Source organism: Humulus lupulus, chromosome 4, assembly GCF_963169125.1.
Source record: "Humulus lupulus chromosome 4, drHumLupu1.1, whole genome shotgun sequence".
Lineage (NCBI taxonomy): Eukaryota > Viridiplantae > Streptophyta > Magnoliopsida > Rosales > Cannabaceae > Humulus > Humulus lupulus.
In genome coordinates, this window is record NC_084796.1 from 136265048 (window position 1) to 136287232 (window position 22185).

Here is a 22185-nt window from a genome sequence, read left to right on the forward strand (position 1 = left end):
ACACAGATAACATAGAGATAGCGTTGGGTGCCAACTGAGAAGGACTAATACCAAAACAATCTGCCACGCTCCGGAAATACGGATAAAGAGGAAGTAGGGTGCCAGACTTAATGGCAAAGCGTGTCCAAGTGAACATACCCAAAGTGGGGTCCTCAGCTCTATCATTCGGACCAAGGATAGTAATGGAAATGCTAGAAAGGTTGAAGGCCTTCCTTAAGTTCTTTACCTTCTCTTCAGTCATGTCAGAGGCAACCCCTTTGAACCAAACCACCTCATAATCAACAGGGTGAGGATTCTCAACCGGTTTCCATATGATCTCACTGGCAAAGTTGGCCCCAGAATCTTATGAATGGAACTCTTTTTGTCTTCTCTCCATCTATTGCGTAGCTGGCAAGACTGTCTTACTCTTGGGAGAAGGGCGAGCCACCTTAGGCCAGAACCTATGAATAGAACACTCCTGAGGATGAGTAGCTTGGCGATGAGAGCACTTGATATGTTCTCACTGAGAACAAGAGTGATGGGGAACTCGACTGTTATCTTGGTTCAAAGGGCGTTGCAAGGAGTCTCGCTGACCAAACAGGCTTTGCTAAGAAGAATGACTTCGCTAAGATGTACCCTGAGAGCCGCAAGGAGTACTATGCAGAGAAGAGATCTGAGAAGAGTCGGGCAAAGAGCCTTGAGTGATGTGCCTGGCAGTGTCAGGATTATCTCCGGAAGGTTGCCGAGTTGTCTATTTTACTCTCGCCACTGGACTACACCTTTTCAAGAAATCTTCATCACTGAATAAATATAGAGCTGAATGGGGGAGAGTCCTTTACACCCATTCCAACAACACTTGGGGAGTACGCTCGCTCAAAGACTTTTCAGACGAAGAGGAGCTTGACATCTGCAATAAAGAAATGGCAAAAAGTAAAGTTAGTTTATTGACGTAATGAAGCTCCCTACCACAAACCATATAGGGCAGTAGTTGGGGGCATATGCAGTACTAAGGAGCAAAAGTGAAGAAATCAAAGAAAAATAAATTAGGGTCCCAGGTGGTCGACCTATGATTGGGTCGACCACCCTAGATCTTGGACCCCTGGGAATCGCCCAAGGAATATGGTGGTTGACCTATGCTAAGGGTTGGGCCGACCACCCAGGCCTGGGTACCCTGGAAATTTCCCATGACATGGGAAATGTAGTCTAGACTTGGATTTGTAACCCTGGGAGTTGGCTATGCCTGGATTTGTATCCCTAGAAATCGCCTATGCCTAGATGTGAAGCCCTGAAAATTGCCCAACCCTTATTTTTATAAACCTGGAAATCTTCCAGGCCAGGAAAACTTAAGGGTGGTCAGCCTAGGGTTTTACAAGTGTAGAAATCGCCCAGGCTAGTGAATCTGAAGACATTAAGCCTACTGACCTCTTACTGATTATGTAACAGCCCCTGGGTACTATAAATAAAGGACCTAAGGCTTCATTTTTGGGGAACTCTTTTTTTGGACTTTTTAGATCGATCTTTTGGATGAACTTGTGAGGAGTGAACTCTGAGTTGATCTTTGTAATTTTCTATCAAGCAATTCAATACTAAAGACTAAGTGGTTTAGGTTATTACTGTTCATAAGAACAAGGTTGAACCACTATAAACACATGTGTGTTTTTGTTTAGATATGTGTACTCTATCGTATATTATATTCATTCCGCTCAAAAGGTGTCATATATTGTACATACATACGACCATTGGACAATTTCACAGGTCAACATTTTGGTGCTTTCATTGAGAGATGAACTCAAGGAATACACTTTCATCAGTTTTACGATGCCTCCTCCAAAATCCAATCAGACAAAGAAGGCGACTCCCAGGGATTCCACCACTCAGGATCCCATCGATCCCACTAATGAACCTCAAGTGGGGGTTAGAGATCAACCTAATGGGGAAGATCCACAAGATGCTCACCAGGAGGAGATGGCGCAATTTCTGGTGAGGCAGGAGGCCTTTGCTGCAGACATTTCTCCCCAGAGGGCGACTATGGAATGACAACAGCAATAGATAGATGAGCAGGTCTAGAGGATGATCCAGAGGTAGCAGGAAGCTGACCGGAGGCACTAGGAGGCTATTGTGAGCATGGAGGGGCTACCCAGTTAGCCCGAGCTAATGCTGAAGCTGCTACTCAAGAGGTGAGGGAGGCTCATGCCAAAGCAACAGGGATGCAAGACAGCAGTAACAGGGAGTCCCAAGGGAGGATTCGAACCCCAAGGACGCTCTCATAGCCACTTTCCTAGAGGCAAGATGAGGAGGCGCAGTCTAAGACCGCCTCCTCCATTACTAAGAAGAATAACACTTAAACTCGGAGGAAGAGAGTTACCAACCCGAAGGCCCCTACCCAGGGGGACAGACTAAATGACACTAGGGAGGAAGGTCAGACATCTGAGAGGTGGGACAGGAATGGAAATGGTCGCTCAAAGTCTCAAACTCATGTAGGAGGAGAGGCTCGAGGGTAGGGTCACACCGACAAGGGCAAGGCAGACCTACCACCCCTACGCCCTCAGTCTTGCAACGGAAAATAACAAATGAACAACACCAATACTATGTTTGATAGGCTTAGAAAAGATGCACAACCTCTGGATCTGAGAAGGTCATCAACCGGAGGACCAGCGCTCAAGAGGGGGTACCACGGACCTCTACTCCGCCTGATGCAGTGATCCCACTAGCAATGCAGCTCAAATAGATGCACTCAGCATGGATATTCAAGGCCTGACAAAGAAACCTTATGACATCAAGTTGGCTCATAAAAGTTGGAGTTCCTTCAGCACCAAGATCTAAGCTGCTCAACCACCACCAAAATACAAGACCCTGAAACTTCCAATATGACACATTAGAAAGTTTAAGGATCAGATTTAGTTACTCAATGTGGAGAATAATTATAGGTGCAGGGTATTCCCTACCACTCTCTCTGACTCAGCTCAGAAATGGTATTGGAAATTCAAACCTGAATCCATCACATCCTGGGAGTAGTTCAAGAAGGAATTTTGCAAAGTCTTCAGTGCCGGACAGATTCAACCAGTTTATGCCAATCAGCTAGCTGACATCAAGCAAGGGAAGGATGAATCCCTTATGGACTACATCCAAAGATTCATGAGAGAGGCAAACCGAGTGTCCATAGTAGGAGATGAGGGGAAGCTCATTGCCATCTCGGCAGGAATAATTTATTGATGTCCCTCGTAGAATAGCATACATAGGAACCCCATCAACACCTTGCAGGAGTTCCTGGACCGAGCAGACAAATACATGAAGCTAGATGACACTATCATGAAGGAAGAAAAAGGCATAAACCATCCAACCACTACCAAGACAGACAAGAATGGTGCAAACCTTCAAGGTAGCAATGGGGGCAACTGTACAAAGAGGAGTACCTTAGGGGCCGAGCAGGGTGGAGAAAAGAAAGCTAAATTAACACCAGCCGACAAACAGCCTAAGCATCAACCCTACCAGCCCAGGTTCACCAATTATACCATCCTAACTACATCAAGGGCTAAGATTTACTTGGCAACATACCAGGAGGTACCATACCAAAAGCCACCACCCTTACGTTCAGAAGGAAAGAAGGACAATAATATGTTTTTTCGTTTCCACAATGATTATGGGCACGACACAAACGAATGAAAACAGTTGAAGGATGATATAGAGTTTCTCCTCTGATCAGGAAAACTCTCGAGGTACCAAGTGAAGACCGAAACCCCAAGCAGGATTCAAGAATTCTGAAGGTAGAGGAGTCCACCATTGGAGCCAGCGGAAGTGGACTTCACATGAATACCATGTGTGGGGAGCCCCACATAGCAGGCAACGGTAACAATGCCCATGAGCGATATGCAAGGACCCTAAGACAAGAGGTAGGGGAGTCTCCTGATGCATGGCAGTCGATGAACGATCTCCAAGAAATCCAAAGTATGAAAATGAAACTCTCACTTTCACGGAGGATGACGCCAGGCACGTGAGGTACCCCCACAATGACCCTCTAGTCCTTAACATTCAAATTGCCAATCCCGAGAGAAGAGATGCTTGGTGGATATGAGGAGCTCAATAGATATCATCTACAAATCATCCCTTAAGAAGATGAAGCTCATGGTCAAGGACCTGACACCGTGTTCCCAACTGATATATGGGTTCACGGGAGAATGCCTAGCACCAAAAGGAACTATCAGACTACCAAGAATAGTGGGGGATGCCCCCAGGCATGAGACTGTGATGACAGAGTACCTGGTGGTAGATTGTTCATCAGCTTACAATGTAGTGCTCGGAGACCCCTCCTGATGGCATTACACGCAGCAGTGTCTATCTGGCATCTGTCTATGAAGTTCCCCACAAGTGCAGGCCAAGGATGCGTACAGGGTAACCAAAGGGAGGCATAAGAATGATATAATGCATCAGTGGACAAGGCAAAGAAAGGACCATGCATAAACAACATGGTAGTAACCTATTGCGAAGGGAATGAAGGAACCGCTGAGGTTATCAACATGGAAGTTGACAGTGAAAGAAACACTCTACTGGAGTTGGGGGCTCCTTTTAACGAAGATTTTTCATTATAAAAAGTTTCCCAAAGTGAGGGAAACGACATCGATCCTCGCTTTGGGGATGACATCATAGGGGTAGGACAAGTCGAAGATCTTGACGAAGCCCAACTAGATGAGGAGAACCTGACTAGAGTAATTAAAGTCGAGAAGGAGATAAAGGTGGAAATTAAGGCACGGTTGGTAGAATTTTTTAAGAAGAACCAAAACGTCTTTGCCTAGTCACATAAGGACATGGTTGGTATTTCTCCATCCGTGATAAGCCATGTCCTCACTGTGGATAAGAACTACCCAATGATGCAACAAAAGAGGAGACTGATTGACAAAGTTTGATCTCAAGCCCTGAAGAAGGAGGTCGAGTGGCTCATGGAAAATGATTTTATATGGGAGGCCTACTACCCGGATTGGGTATCAAACCCCGTGCTGGTCCCAAAGCCAAATGGGAAGTGGAGGACATACGTGGACTTCACAGATCTGAACAAGGCCTGCCCCAAAGACTGCTTCCCACTACCCAGAATAGATCAACTAGTCAATGCAACCGCAGGACATGAAATACTCTCATTCATGGATGCATACTCTTGGTATAATCAAATAAGTATGCACCCTCCCGACGAGGAACATACTAGCTTCCAGACAGACAAGGGATTGTACTGTTATAAGGTGATGTCATTCGACTTGAAGAACGCAGGAGCCACCTACCAACGTTTAGTGAATGGCATGTTCCGAGACTTGATCGGCCAAAATATGGAGGTATATGTCGATGACATGTTGATCATGTCCAAAGAAGCTGAAGGGCATGTTCAAAACTTGGAGGAATGCTTTGCTATAATTAGATAGTATAGCTTGAAGTTAAACCCTCTGAAGTGCTCGTTTGGAGTTGGTTCTAGTAAATTTCTCGGATACATAGTCAATTCACATAGAATCGAGGTTAACCCCGAGAATATCAAAGCATTGATCGACATGAAGCCACCTACCATAACCAAAGAAGTGCAAAGCTTAACACAGAGTGTGTTAGGAAAAATGTATTTTCCTCAATGGAAATTGGTAAGAAAATACAACTCTAGACAAAATATTACAAATAAATATTGATTGATTAAATAAAGTGTTACAACTCTATAACTGAAAATACAAATAAATAAGAGAAGTATTAGAAGAAGAGAATGGTGAAATACAACTCTAAGCAAAAGATACAAATAAAGCAAAAGTGTTTATAACAAAAGAAAAGAAAAGATTACAACTCTAAACAAGAAATACAAGTAAATAGAGAATAAGAATATAAAGATGAACAACTATAGAATAAAAGAAAAGAACAAGTAACAAAACATAAACAACTCTCACTCACACTACCAAAGTGAAGAGTGCTGGGGATTACCAACTTGAACAAGGTTTGAAACCTTTGTCCAAAAATTTATTTCCCCCTAACTCAAGCACTAAGGGATCTCTCACAGATTTTGGAAATGCTTTCTTGAATAATCAAGCCTGAAGGTGTTTTCTAGCCAAGTGCTCTAATCGATAGAAAAGTTGTGTCTTTCAAGTGAGCAATAGGCTCCTATTTATAGAGTTTAGAGATACCTTTGAATTTCAAATTCCACCAACCCCCATGGCTGTTACCAATGATTAATTGTATGTTGATGGAATTAAAAATGAGATTTGGGAGTTATTTGGATTTTTGGAGCCGTTCAAAAAGAGTTGGAAAAACTAAAAATCTTGTCAGATTTTCATCTGTGGCTGCGGCCACTGCTCTCTGTCTCACAAGCTGCGGCCACCAACATTCTGTGGCCGCGGCCACTAACCAATTTCAACACATGAATTTGTGCTGTTTTTCCAAACGGTTTCAAACCCTCCCAATTGATTTTGTAACCCCCAAAACACATTATTGGGGTTAAAATCATATCTCTAACAACCATTTCACATATGGCTTTTATGAAATTCATCTCAATATTGTGTAACAACAAATTTGCATAATAAAGGGTAATATTTGGAAGTTACAAATTTGTAGCTGAATTTGTAACACCAAATATGTTACATATTTGGATATTTCTCATATATCTAAATATTGTAACTCTCTATTATATGTTACAATATGTGACACTCTTTGTCACATTTATTTAATCTAAAACATTATATTATAAAATAATATAATATTACATTATATTATAAAATAATATAATATTACATTATATTATAAAATAATAAAACATTCCCCCAGTAGATTAAATAGTTATCTATTGCAACACTTGTTTAATCAATCATTATATTTTAAAATATAACATATCCCCCACTTGATTAAATAAGAACTCTCTATTATAGGAGTCACTGCATTGGTGCATAAAATAAAGTGTTTTTCAACTTGAACTTTATTATAGTGTAATTATCACAAAATTTGTTGAAAATTTGGTTGCACTAGGCATTGAACCAATTTTCATGATAACAAATCGGTGATAACACACACACCTTTGCGATGTTCACTTAAGACCTCTCTATCTCGCTTTGCACCATTAATGGCCATGTGCACTTTCCATTCATGGACGTTCTTGAGAATACTCATAACTCTCATGAGAGGCGGCACCACCCCTAGGTCCATATATGTAGAATTCTTACAGTATTTTGTTACCAAAAATACTTGTCTTCATAAGACTGAATTCTATTAAAAAAAACCTTTCGACTTTAACCCTCGACTTGGTAACTCGCAAGTACTCAACGTCTCAGATGAGACTTGTTTTGAGTACAACTAATATTCACTTGATTGACTTTTTGTTACCTATTGAACCTAACACTAGTTGAATAACTAATGTTAAGATAGGTTATCATCAATCATGAATCTCTTTAGGGAGTTTAAGTCTCATCCCTCGAGATGATGTAGCCACTAAATCCCTCGTTAGTGGCTTAGTGAAAGCATCCACCGGATTTTCACTTGTTCTCACATAGGATATTAAGATGACTCCTCTTTGAATTAATTCTCTTACATATCCATGTCTTAGACTAATGTGTCTAGACTTCCCATTATACACTTCGATGTATGCTCTAGCCAATGTCGCATGGCTATCACTATTTATCGATATAGTGGATACATTCTCTTTGATTAGGGGTGTCTCTATTAATAGATCCCTTAACCATTCGACCTCTTTGTCGATAGCAGCTAGAGCTATAAACAATGCTTCCATATTAGAATGAGATATACAGGTTTTTTTCTTGGAACCCCAAGAAATTACACCTCCACCAAGTGTGAATACCCAACTAGTTGTGGACAAGCTGTCCCCAAGATTGGATATCCAGCTTGCATCTATATATCCTTCTAAGATTGAAGGAAATTTGGAGTAGTGAAGGCTTAGTCCTTTGGTTTTCTTGAGATAACCTAGGACTCTTCCAATAGCCTTCCAATGATCCACACTTGGATTACTTGTAAACCTACTAAGTTTACTCACCGCAAATGCTATATCAGGTTCAGTACATTGGGCAGCATACATTAGGCTCTCTATAGCACTAGCGTACTCCAATTGAGCCACCGCTCTTCCTTCATTCTTCTCTAGTTTTACACTATGATCGAATGGAGTATTGGCATCTTTAACCTTGAGATGGTTAAATTTGTTCAATACTCTCTCAAGATAGTGGGCTTGCCCTAACGGAAAACCCCCACTATGTTTCTTTACTTTGATACCAAGTATGGTGTCAACTTCTCCAAGATCTTTCATCTTGAAGGTTGATGATAGAAACCTCTTCGTTTCTTCTATCCCTTTCATGCTATCACTTAGAATAAGCATGTCATCCACATATAAGCAAACAATGATCACATATCCCTTACAAGTTTTGGAATACAAACACATATCTCCATTGTTATGTCTAAACCCATTAGACATGATGGCTTAATCAAATTTCTCATGCCATTTCTTAGGATCTTGTTTCAATCCATATAAGGATTTTACAAGTCTACATACTTTATGTTCATATTTTGGTAGGACAAACCCTTCATGTTGTTTCATATAGACCTCCTCATTGAGGTCACCATTAAAGAATGTCGTTTTGACATCCATTTGATGAACATACAAGTTGTGTATACAAGCTAAAGCGAACAAAAGTTCTCATAGAAGTTGTTCTTGCAACAGGCGCATAGGTATCGAAATAATCGATACCCTCTTTTTGCCTAAACCCTTTAGCTACTAATCTAGCTTTAAAGGTTTGGATAGTGCCGTCAGTGTGGTATTTTCTCCTAAATACCCACTTACACCCAATTGGCTTAGACCTCGGTGGGAGATCTACCAATTCCCAAGTGTTGTTGGAAAGAATTGAATCCATCTCATCATTGATGGCTTCTTTCCAAAATGCACTATCTCTTGATTGCATAACTTCTCTATAAGTCTTAGGATCATCTTCAATGAGAAGTACAATATGAATTTTCCTAATGAAATTTGTTGAGAATCTATCTCATCCACTACTAGATTTTTCTCTTTTTTAAGCCTTTGACTTCTTCTAAGTTCAAAGGGTTGCTTTACATTCTTTTGAGAATCAACTTTGGATGTAGAAGCTTGAGAATTGTTCTCATATAACAAATTCTCCTTTAGAGATGTTGAAGCTTGAGAATTGTTGTCACATAACATGTTCTAAAAAAATTCAACTTCTCTAGATTCAATCACAATATTAGACTCTAAGGCTAATAGCCTATAAGCTTTACTACAGTTGGCATAACCAACAAAAGCACACTTTATGGCTCTTGAACCTAACTTTGTTCTATTAGGTTCGTTTTTCTTGCAATATGCAAGACAACCCCACACTTTGAAGTACCCTATGTTGGGTTTTCTTCCTTTCCATAACTCATATGGAGATATCTCATTTTTCTTCATCGATATTCGATTAAGAATGTGACAAGTGGTTAATAACGCTTCACCCCATAAGTTGAAATTCAACTTAGAAAACACCAACATAGAATGTATCATCTCTAGATAAGTCCTATTTTTCCTTTCAGCAATACCATTGTGTTGTGGTGTATAAGGTGCAGTGCACTCATGAATTATACCATTTTCTTCTAGAAATGTATTGAATTCATTAGAGAAGTACTCTCCTCCTCTATCACTTCTTACTGCCTTAATCTTTTTATTTTGTTGATTTTCAACTTCTAATTTATATAATTTAAAAGCATCAAAAGTTTCATCTTTATGATTTAAAAGAAACACATAGATATATCTACTAAAATCATCTATAAAAGTAAGAAAATACCTTTTACCACCTCTAGTTAAAACACCATTTAATTCACAAAGATCACTATGGATTAAATCTAGTAAATTAGATGATCTTTCTACACTAGGAAATGGTTTCTTAATCATTTTTGCCTTAACACATGTTTCACATTTACCATAGTTTTAAATATTGCATGCAATCATACAACATTTAAATACTCTTTTTATTGTTGAAAAACCTATATGAGACAGTCTAAGATGCCACAAAAATAAAGAATCATACTCAACTATATAGGCGGAATAGCATTTTTATTGATAACATTGAAAGTTACATCATTGGTGCACAATTTAACCATACCCTAACAAGAGTACCCCTTTCCCAAAAATATATTTGATTTGGTAAGAATAATTTTACCGGACTCAAAAATGGTTTTAATGTTGGGCTTGCCAAGAAAATCACCACTTACCAAGTTTCTACTCATTTTGGGAACATAATGTACATTCACTAATGTAACTTTCTTGCCGGAGTTGAAAAAGACTTCAATGGTACCTCTGCCAAGTACCTTGGATTTTCCCTCATTGCCCATTTGAATGTCATGGTTTCCCTTTGACTCTTCAAAGGTCTTGAACAATGATTTGTCATAGGTGACATGGACGGTGGCACATGTATCATACCACCACCCTTTCACCTTACCTTGGACCGCATTCACCGCACTAAGGGGGGTAGCAACTATGTTTTCCTCTTGAGTTCCATTCACCTTAGGTCCTTGTTGGTCTTTTCTATGCCTACACTCTCTAGCATAGTGACCCTTTTTCCCACACACAAAGCAAGGACCTTTCTCGCCCTTAAACTTGTTTGGGTTAGTTTTTGGACCCAAGGATTTCTTGTTACCCTTTTTCCCTTTGTTTTTGGGATGTTTTGGTTGTGACACCGCATTTGCTTTGGAAGTCTCTCCATTAGACCCCTCCACAAGTTTATCTCTACATATCGATTCCTCCTCGATTCGAATATGTTTTTGGATTTCCTCCAAAGAATAATCCTTATTTTTATGAAGGATTCTTTTCCTATAGCTCTTCCATGTTGGTGGTAATTTAGCCACTATAGCACCAACTTGAACGGCCTCGAGAAGCTCAATCTTTAACACTTTCAATTTGTTAACAATTATTAGCAATTCATGTATTTGAGGAAGAATAGGTTTATCACCAAAAATTTTGAAATCAAAGTATTGAGATATCAAAAACTTTTTGGTACCTTCCTCTTCTGCCTTGAACTTTGTCTCAAGTGCATCCCATATCTCCTTTGCTAATTTGGTCTCAGTGTAGAGGTCATAGAGCCTATCAAAAAGAGCATTGAGGATATGACCCTTACAAAGGAGATTGTCCTCCTCCATCTTCCTTCTTTTCTCCACCTCCTTGGGAGTGTCCTTGTCAGATGGCGTTGGGAGAGGTTCTAGAGTGGACTCTAGAATGTAGGCGATTATGAGGGTGGTCAAATGGAATCTCACCTTGTCTTGCCATCTAGTGAAATTGGACCCATCAAACCTATCCAACATCACTAGGTCTTGATTCATAGATGGTCTCACCTTCCATTGAAACAAACAAGAGGTAAGCTTTTGAATGTTAGGAAAAATGTATTTGCCTCAATGGAAATTGGTAAGAATATAAAACTCTACACAAAATATTACAAATAAATATTGATTGATTAAATAAAGTGTTGCAACTCTATAACTGAAATAATAATAAATAAGAGAAGGATTATAAGAATAGAATGGTGAAATACAACTCTAAGAAAAAGTGTTTATAACAAAAGAAAAGAAAAGATTACAACTCTAAACAAGAAATACAAGTAAATAGAGAAGAAGAATATAAAGATGAAAAGCTGTAGAATAAAAGAAAAGAACAAGTAACAAAAGATAAACAACTCTCACTCACACTACCAAAGTGAGAGTGTTAGGGATCACCAACTTGAAAAAGGTGTGAAACCTTTGTCCAAAAGCTTATTTCCCCCTAACTCAAGCACTAAAGTGTCTCTCACAAATTTTGGAAATGCTTTCTGGAATAATCAAGCCTCAAGGTGTTTCCTAGCCAAGTGCTCTAATGGATAGAAAAGTTGTGTCTTTCAAGTGAGCAATAGACTCCAATTTATAGAGTTTAGAGACACCCTATGAATTTCAAATTCCACCAACCCCATGGCTGTTACCAATGATTAATTGGATGTTTATGGAATTAAAAATGAGATTTGGGAGTTATTTGGGTTTTTGGAGCCGTTCAAAAAGAGTCGGAAAAACTGAAAATCTTGTTAGATTTTCACTTGTGGTCGCGACCAAGGACATTAGTGGCCACGGCCACTGCTCTCAGTCCCACAGGCCACAGCCACCAACATTCTGTGGCCGCGGCCACTGACCAATTTCAGCACATGAATTTGTGTTGTTTTTCCAAACGGTTCCAAACCCTCCGAATTGATTTTGTAACCCCCAAAACACATTGTTAGGGTTAAAATCATATATCTAACAGTCATTTCACATATGGATTTTATGAAATTCATCTCAATATTGTGTAACAACAAATTTACACAATAAAGGGTAATATTTGGAAGTTACAAATTTGTAGCTGAATTTGTAACACCAAATATGTTACATATTTGGATATTTCTCATATATCTAAATATTGTCACTCTCTATTATATGTTACAATATATGACACTCTTTGTCACATCCATTTAATCTAAAACATTATATTATAAAATAATATAACCGAGCGTAGCTGCCCTCAGTAGGTTCATATCAAATCTACGAACAAGTGTGTCCCTTTCTTTAACTTTTTGAGGGGCAGCAAGAAGATCCAATGGACCGAGGAGTGCGAGAAAGCTTTCCAAGCCTTGAAGGAGCATCTCGCTTAACCTCCCATCCTAGCGAATCCAATAGATGGTGAAGTACGGGACTCTGAGGATGTGTATAGACTACAGAGAGTTGAACAAGTTGACTATCAAGAACAAGTATCCTCCACCAAGGATTGACGACTTGTTTGATCAGCTGTAGGGAAACATGGTATTCTCGAAGATTGATCTTCGATCTGGTTATCACCAACTAAGGATCAAGGATGAGGATATACCGAAGATGGCCTTCCAAACGAGGGATAGGCACTATGAGTTTCTGGTCATGTCGTTTGGTTTGACCAATGCCCCAGCAGCCTTCATGGGCTTAATGAACAAGGTGTTCAATGACTTCTTGGATCAGTTTTCCATTGTCTTCATCGATGAAATTTTAGTATACTCCATTTCAGAGGCAAAGTACGAACAACATCTTCGACAGGTCTTGCAGAGGTTAAGATAATATCGATTGTACGTCAAGTTTAAGAAGTGTGAGTTTTGGCTACCGGAAGTGACATTCCTTACACACATAGTTGGTGAAGATGGGATTAAGGTGGATCCATTTATGGTCGAGGTAGTGAGAGATTGGCAGAGGCCAAGGAACGCCTCAAAAGTTCGAAGTTTCCTCGGGTTAGCAGGTTACTCAGACGATTTGTGGAAGGGTTCTCGAAGATTGTTGTGCCGATGACAGAATTGACATGGAAGAATTTGAAGTTCGTCTTGTCAAACAAGTGTGAGAACATTTTTCAAGAATTGAAGCGACGACTTATTACTGCACCTGTGCTAAGTCTTCCTTCGGAGGAAGGAAAGTTTGTGGTATACTGTGATGCATCGAGGTTGGGCGTAGGTTGTGTGTTGATGCAGAACAGGAAGGTTATAGCTTATGCATCACGACAGCTGAAGGAGTATGAGCAGCGATATCCTACCCATGACTTAGAATTGGCAGCGGTGGTATTCGAACTGAAGGTTTGACAGCATTATATGTATGGGGAAAAATGCAAGATATACACCGATCATATGAGTTTGAAGTTTGTAAGGTAGAGGCTGCATTCACGCAGAAGGACCTGAACATAAGGCAGAGGCGTTGGTTGGAGTTTGTAAAAGACTATGACTGTGATATTCTTTACCACCTAGGGAAAGCTAACGTAGTAGCGGATACATTGAGCCAGATGGACTCAGGGAAGTTACTTAGTTCAACTCAGATTTCGAGGGAGTTGGCCGATGAGATGTCTAGAGCGAGGATAAAGCTGGTGGTGGGCCGGTTGGCCAACGTTTATCTGCAGTCGACCCTACTAGAGTGAATTAAGAAAGGTTAGTTGGTGGATGCTCAGTTAGAGGAGGTTAGAGAGAATTTCTTAGCGGGAGTAGCTAAGGACTATTTTATTTCTGAGGTTGGTTAGCTATGGTATCAGGGTTTGATTTGTGTTCCGATTGATGTGGGGATTAGACGAGAGATATTGGATGAATTGCATACTACGCCGTACTCACTTCATCTGGGTACCACGAAATGTATCAGGATTTACGAACGTTGTATTGGTGGCCCGGGATGAAGAAGGACGTGGCCAAATGTTTAACCTGTCAGCAAGTGAAAGCTGAACATCAGCGACCAGCAGGGTTGCTTCAGCCTTTGGGTATTCCCGAGTGGAAATAGGAGGATATTACGATGGACTTTGTGGGAGGCTTACCCAGGACAGTGGGACTTCATGACTCGGTGTGCGTGATAGTGGACAGATACACAAAGTCAGCTCATTTTCTTCCAGTGAAGATGACATATACGGTTGATCAGTAAGCAGAGTTATATGTGAGGGAGATAGTACATCTTCACAGGTTTCCAAAGTCTATAGTGTCGGACCAGGATCCTGTCTTTACCTCCAAGTTTTGGGGTAGTTTGCAGATGGCTATGGGGACTCAGTTGAAGTTCATCACAGCCTTTCATCCTCAGACTGATGGGCAGTCTGAGAGGACGATTTAGGTGTTGGAAGATATGCTTAGGGATTGTGTGATCGACTTTGAGGGATCTTGGAGTAAGTATCTCCTGTTGTTTGAGTTTGCATACAACAACAGTTACCAATCAACGATTGGAGTGGCTCCATATGAGATGTTATATGGGAGGAAATGTAGATCGCCCATTCATTCAGATGAGATGGGTGAGAGGAAGTATTTGGGGCCGGACATGGTTCAGAAGACTAATGAAGCTATTGAGAAGATCCGAGCTAGAATGCTTTCTTCACAGAGCAGACAGAAAAGCTACGCTAATCCTAAGCATAGGGACGTGGAGTTCCAAGTTGGGGACCATGTGTTTCTACAAGTTTCACCACTGCGAGGGGTGAGGTGGTTTGGGAAGAAGGGCAAGCTGAGCCCTAGATTCATTGGATCTTTTGAGATCCTTGAGAGGATCAGACAAGTGGCTTACAGGTTAGCTTTGCCACCATCGTTGTTGAGAGTTCATGACGTATTCCATGTTTCTAAGCTTCAAAAGTACGTCTCAGATACGACACATGTGTTGAAGTATGAAGACTTGGAATTGCAAACAAATTTGTCCTATGAGGAGGGACTGGTTCAGATCTTAGATCGGAAAGATAATGTTCTACGAAACAAGACAATTCCTCTGCTTAAAGTGTTATGGAGGAATATTAGGGTTGAGGAGACGACCTGGGAGCTTAAGTCAGCAATGCGGGATCAGCACCCCAAATTGTTCTGGTAAATTTCGAGGGCGAAATTCTCAGTAGGATGGGATAGTTGTAACGACCCAAAATCACTAATAACGCTTAAGGGCCTTGATTAGCATGTCGGGAGGCCATAATTGGTTTATGTGTGATTTAAATGATTTAATGCATGATTATGTGATAAGCATGCTTATATGATTATATGGATATGTGAAATGCAAGCTTATGAGTATTAATATGCATGTGGGCCTTGTTTATCTTATAGGGGCATAGTTGTAATTTGGCCCATTGAGGGCATAAATGTGATCATTTGTGATAAATTGTTGAGACCACATTATTATGTGGATATATATTTGCAGCATGTGGCTCGAGACGGTCCTAGTGAGCGGTTCGACGAAATAGTCACAACGGGGATTTATACCTAGCTTGGGGGAACTTAGGCGTATTTTCGCGAATTTAGGAAATATATTGGAGATTATTAGACATTGGGTAAATAATTGGTGATTAATTGGATGATGAGATTAATTAGAGGATATTAGGAACACTTGAAGAATTAGCGGGAATTGGGAGTAAAAATGGCCATTCTACCCCTAGGAGCTAAGTGAAGGTTATATACTTTGGAGGGGCAATATAGTCATTTTCTTAGGTGATATATTCAGAATTATTAAGAGTAAATAGAAGGTGGTGGAATTATTCAAAGAAAGAAGGAAAAATAAGAATATTTCTCAGCTTTCTCTCTCTCCCACGTATATCTCTCTCTCTATTGCTCTCCTTTGAGTAGAAGCTAAGAAACAAGGACCTAGATTAGTTTTTGGGCTAGTGACCTTTGAAGAAGTTGGAGAGGAATCTAAGCTAGAGTTGAAGCTGGAAAAATAGGGAGGAACTCAGTCATCATTGAGGTAAGACTACTGTCCTAAACTTCTGGGTTTTGCATAATGTTTTAAGTTGAATTTTAGGATCTTGAGTATAGATTTAGTGATGAATTTGACTGATGGTTTGAGTAGAAAATCTCAGTGGTTATATTGTGATTCTTGTGGCTGAATTGAGGTGTTGATGTTTGTTTATGTTGCTGGGAATTATAGGATGAAAATAGGGGTGATTATGGGTCTAAATTCGTGGTTGGTTTATTGTGGAATTGTGGGGAAAATTCTGAGTAAATTGGTGTGTTCATGGCTGGGAGAAGGAGGAGAAAACCCAGGTTTTCCCTGGGTTCACAGAGCCCGCCGCGACCCAGCCTGGGGGCGCCGCGGCGCGAGTGGCCCTCCTGGCCTAGCTTGCTCTCTGACTTGGGGCAAGATGCAACTTGCTGAGCCAATTCGTGACCTGCCTGGGAGTTTTAAGCTTAGAGGAGTTCTAAGTATTGTTAGGGCTCAGGGGTTCAAACGTAGGGGCTCGGGACAATTTCTACTACCCGATTTAGAAGAAATTGAGGTCGCGGAGGCTAGTTTTGTTCCCTAGGTATTTTATGTCTAATTGGAAGTTGATAGATATTAATGACTCTTGTGACTTGGTTTGTCACCAAGGCTCGAGGCTAGGGATCGTGCTCGAAACCAGTTCACTTCTCTGCTCGGAATCAAAGGTAAGAAAACTACACCCGGTTATGTGGCTATGTTGGGACTAAGAGTTCTCTATACTTGTATGCAATGTTGTATGATGGTATTATGCCATGTGAGCATGAGATAAATACCCGAAGATTGCCAAAATTAATATTGGCACATAGGATGTGGCTCGGCCACTGGTAGCTGAGGTTAATTATATAATCATTGAGCTCAGCCTGAGTGAGTCAGAGTCAGTGGGATAAACAGAGGGTGCGGCCTAAGGGTGTCGACTCTGGATATTGTATGATATGTTTACTATTGTTGATCTGATGATTTTGGCATGTTGATTACCTAGATAATAGATTATTGATTCGTTGATTGATGTCACTGTTTATGTAAATGCTATGGTCCACTAAATATCTGGCTAATGTTTTGTGAGTTATTTAATTATTGTTATTGATGATGCTCTGTTATATAGTTTTCATGCTGGGACTTGGCTCACGGGTGCTACGTAGTGCAGGTAAAGTCAAGGGTAAGCTGGATCAACCCCGATTTGGAGAGCTCTGGGGGAAGAATGTACATAGTCGGCTGCTCGGCCGCCACGGCCGAGGGATGATACAGGGACAGGAGACCCTAAAATGTTTATTTTGTCATTAGAGTGGCTTGTGGTTATACATAACCTTTGAAAATTTTGTAAACTGTTATTTAACATTGTTTTTGGGATCCCGTGTATCAAATGCTTATTTAAATAGAAATTTATCTTTTATGACCAAAATCTTTTAACCCTAGTTCAATAATGATTTAGCATCACATTTTCAACTAAATGACTTGATTAGACGTCTTGCACCTTTATAAACCTTTATAAACACACAGTGTAACGGTCTTAGTTATCCAAGGCGTTACACAACTGTTGAGACAAGTTCTTCAGAAACCAGAGGCCTTGGGACGATTACTCAAGTGGGCAGTGCAACTAGGACAGTTTGATATCACTTATCATTCAAGGACGGTGATAAAAGGACAAGCATTAGAAGACTTCATAGTCAAAGGCACCAACCTTGAATACCCTTCCTACCAATCGAAGAATGGAGATACCGAGAAGGAAGGAGATACTCCTGTATGGAAGCTATATGTTGATGAAGCATCCAATGAACACAACTCAGGCACGAGAATCATGCTGATTACTCTAAAGAATCATTGAATCAATTGCGCTCTCAAATTTGGATTCAACGCTTCAAACAACAAGGTTGAGTATGAGGCATTATTAGTAAGATTACGCTTGTCTCGGGACGTGCATGCATAGTCCCTGGAGATATTCAACGATTCCCAACTAGTGGTGTACTAGGTAGTGGGGGAGTATCAAGCCATGGGAATTAGGATGGTGCAGCACCTGAACAAGGTGAAGTACTTGTTGACACAGTTCAAGAAATACTCAATTATACAAGTCCGGAGGGAGCAAAATGTCAATGTTGATGCCTTAGCCAAGCTTGCGAGCGCCAAAGATGCGAACACCCTGAATGTCATTCCCGTCGAATAATTGGTAGAAATAACCATAACCGAGCAAGAGGCACTACCTGTTGAGTTAGGAGATACATGAATGACCCCTCTTATTAACTCTCTCAACCAAGGAGTAGTACCAAGTAATCAGAACGAAGCAAAGAAATTTGTGAGACAAGTTGCATGATATATGATAGTCGAAGGGGTCCTGTACCGACAAGGGTACTCCCTACCAATGCAAAGGTGCGTTACACCTAACCAGTCAATGATGTTAATGATCGAGGTACACGAGGAGTTTTATCAAAGAAAATCCTAAGACAAGGATACTTTTGGCAGACGATGAGTGACTACTCAATGGAGTATGTCAGAAGATGCCACAAGTGTCAGATTTTCTCCAAGATACCTCGGGTGACACCTAATGAATTAACACAAATGCAGAGCCCTTGGCACTTCATGGTATGGGGAATCAACCTGATTAGAAAGCTACCCACGGGAAGGGGAGGAGTCCAATTTGCTGTTGTAGTCGTAGACTACTTCACCAAATGGACTGAAGCAGAACCACTCGACACCATAACCTCGAAGAAAGTCTTAGACTTTGTGGTGAAGAATATCATATGTCGATTTGGTCTACCAAAGAAGATATTCTCAGACAATGGGACTCAATTCGATAGTGATATGCTCACCGACTTTTGTACGAGGCATGGAATCACAAAGATATTTTCCTCGATAGCACACCCCGAAGCTAATGGGCAAGTAGAAGCAGTGAAAAAGACTATTATAGACACTCTGAAGAAATTCCTTGAACAAGCCAAAGGAGACTGGGCAAAATTACTTCAGGAGGTCCTATGGTCACATCGAACGACGACACGAACAGCAACAGGACATACACTGTTCTCTTTGGCATTTGGGTATGAAGCCATGTTGCTAGTTGAACCCACTCCCCCATCGCATAGACGAAAGACATATGATCAATGGAGGAACCATCAACTAATAGAAGAGTCACTCGATTAAATCGAAGAAAGACGAGAAAAAGGCAAGTCTCAAAGTAGTAGCACATTAATAAAAAGTGGCTAGATACTTCAACTCCAGAGTGAAAGATCAAAAATTCCAAGTTGGAGACTTAGTACTCAAGAGGGTGTTCCTAAACACTAAGGACACTACAATAGGGGTACTAGGACCTAATTGGGAAGTGCCATACCTTTTGGAGGAGGTGATCCCACCAGGGACATACAAGATAGCTCGACTGAATGGAGAACTAATAAAAAACTACTGGAATGGCAAACACCTCCACCGATACTATCAGTGAAGTTGTTCAGCAGCGACACAAGTTGTAATTTGCAAATGTAGCATTTTTAAATTATCTAGGTAATAGCCATTGTGCTTCAATGAATGTATTTAATTTCTTAAGTTTCTCTTAATTCTTTAAATTACATTCAACAAGGGACAGGTCCTAGGACCTTGTCGCCAAATTAATGGATCATGTTCGACCTTTGTTCTTGAGGAGCCTATCGACCCATACAATCCAAAAAAATGATAAGTCCTAGGTTATTGTCGCCAAATTAATGGATCATGTTCGATCCTTGTTCTGGAGGAGCCTATTGATCCATACGATCCAAAAGAGAGACAAGTCCTAAGACCTTGTTGCCAAATTAATGGATCATGTTCGATCTTGGTTCTTGAGGAGCCTATCGACCCATACGATCCAAAAAAGAGACAGGTCCTAGGACCTTGTCATCAAATTATGGATCATGTTCAATTTTGGTTCTTGAGGAGCGTATCGACCCATACAATCCAAACAAGAGACTGGTCCAAGGGCATTGTCGCCAAATTAATGGATCATGTTCAATCTTGGTTCTTGAGGAGCCTATCGACCCATACAATCCAAAAAAGAGACAGGTCCTAGGACCTTGTCTCCAAACTATTTGATCATATTCGATCATGGTTCTTAAGGAACCTATCGACCCACACAATCAACAAGAGAGACAGGTCCTAGGACCTTGTCGTCAAATTATTGATCATGTTCGATCTTGGTTCTTGAAGAGCCTATAAACCCATACGATCCAAACAAGAGGCTGGTCTGAGCACCTTGTCGCAAATTTATTTGAGTAAGATACCAAAAAGAAGACTAACTAGGGCAAGGAGTATCATCTGAAAGATCACCTCAAGCCTCAGCCGCCTCACGAGCCAAACACTTCCTAAGCTCTTTCGCTCGCATCTTCTCGGGAAGGAAATCCATGTTCAGATCTTTGTTGGAATTTTGAATCAAGTAGAAGCAAGAGAAAGTTGTCTCTGAATACTCCACTCGAGCCTTGTCCTAGGCAGCCTTGACCTCTTGCTCCTTCTTGACAAGAGCATCCTTCCGCATTTGGTCCATGACAGCAATCATCTTCTCTTTCTCAACTTCAGACTGTTGGCACTGATCGACAAGTTGGCCCTCCATCTTGCTGATCCTGAGAGTCAACTCAGCCATTTCCTGATGTTTGAGCTCCACGTACGGTACTGTGGAGAGTGTTGCTCTCTTCATCTTTCAAAGCAATGTCCACATCCCTATGGCCAAGAATGCGCCTAAGGTCCAGTACCTCCTGGCAGACAGCTTCAAGCTCAGAACGAAGGTTGGAAAGTGTAGAGGTATACTCTACAAACCTATCATGGACATGGGAGACCAACATCAGCGCCTACAAAAAACATACCAGTGTTAGATAAACGTCAGCACACAAGCTAACCAGATAAGAAGAAAATTGTAGAGGACTTACACTCTTAATGTCAAGGAGTGACTTCGTGAGGATGGTCCTCAAGTCCTCATTCTTAATCCCATTAAAACCCATTGTCGTCTGCCCTAGATGGAACGCTCGGTCTATGAGGGCACCTAGGTTCCGTATGAGAGGCTGGTGTGGCTCAAATAAGGGAGCAAGCGCAGAATAGGAGGCACCCACATTAGTGAAAATGGTAGGAATCAGTGTAGGCAAGGATGGCTCTACCTCTGTGATAGGACTAGATGTCAAAGGATTTGGAGGAGGCACCTCGGGAGGAACCTCCATTATCGACTCAGCCTCAACCCTGGCCCTCTTAGCTGCTCGGACAGAAGGACTAGCCTTGATGGGAGTCGACCTCTGTTGGTTATGGACAAAGCCGAACATGTCTGAACATGCAAAGGAAGATCAAATGTTAGAAGGATATCAAGCACAGATGAATCATAAAATAAAGGTGATAAAGTGCCGAACCTTCTAAATGAGATTCGAGCTCAAACATAGTCTCATCAAAGTCATTCGAAGCAAGCGATGAGTACGTAGCAGATGCACCCACCTCATCACTCTCCTATCTAGCTAGCACAGGAAAAGAGGGTACCTCCTCGACATGAATAGGTCCCAAGGAGTCTATGGCATTCACGGGCTCGGGACCATCTTCATCTAGTACATCGGCTATAGTAGGAGGAAACAGCCTGACCTTCCTAAGGTTTTCTGAAGTAACGAGGGTCTTGACATTCTTCTCCTCATGGGTCATGGCAATCAACACCTTGACCCTAATTGTCATATCTTGAGTCGGAAACGGTCTATAAAAAGGCCCGACGTGCTTAAACTTGAAGTAGTTGGCCTCTGCATCCTTAGTGAAGAAATAGTTGCGGCATATCAAAACGCCTTGTTATTTCCAGAGATCTCTTCCAAGAAGGTGCCAGTACCCTCGCTCGTATAATGGTGGAAATGGAATTACCCCGAGTTGCACTGAGAAGGATTCGTCTTCAGATCAAATAAGTAGTGGATCTCATGAGGTACTAGAGCAACCCATTTTCTGCAATGATAGATAATGTAGAACATAGATAACACCCAGATCACATTGGGAGCCAGCTGAGAAGGACTAATACCAAAATAATCTGCCACACTCCAGAAGTATGGATGAAGAGGA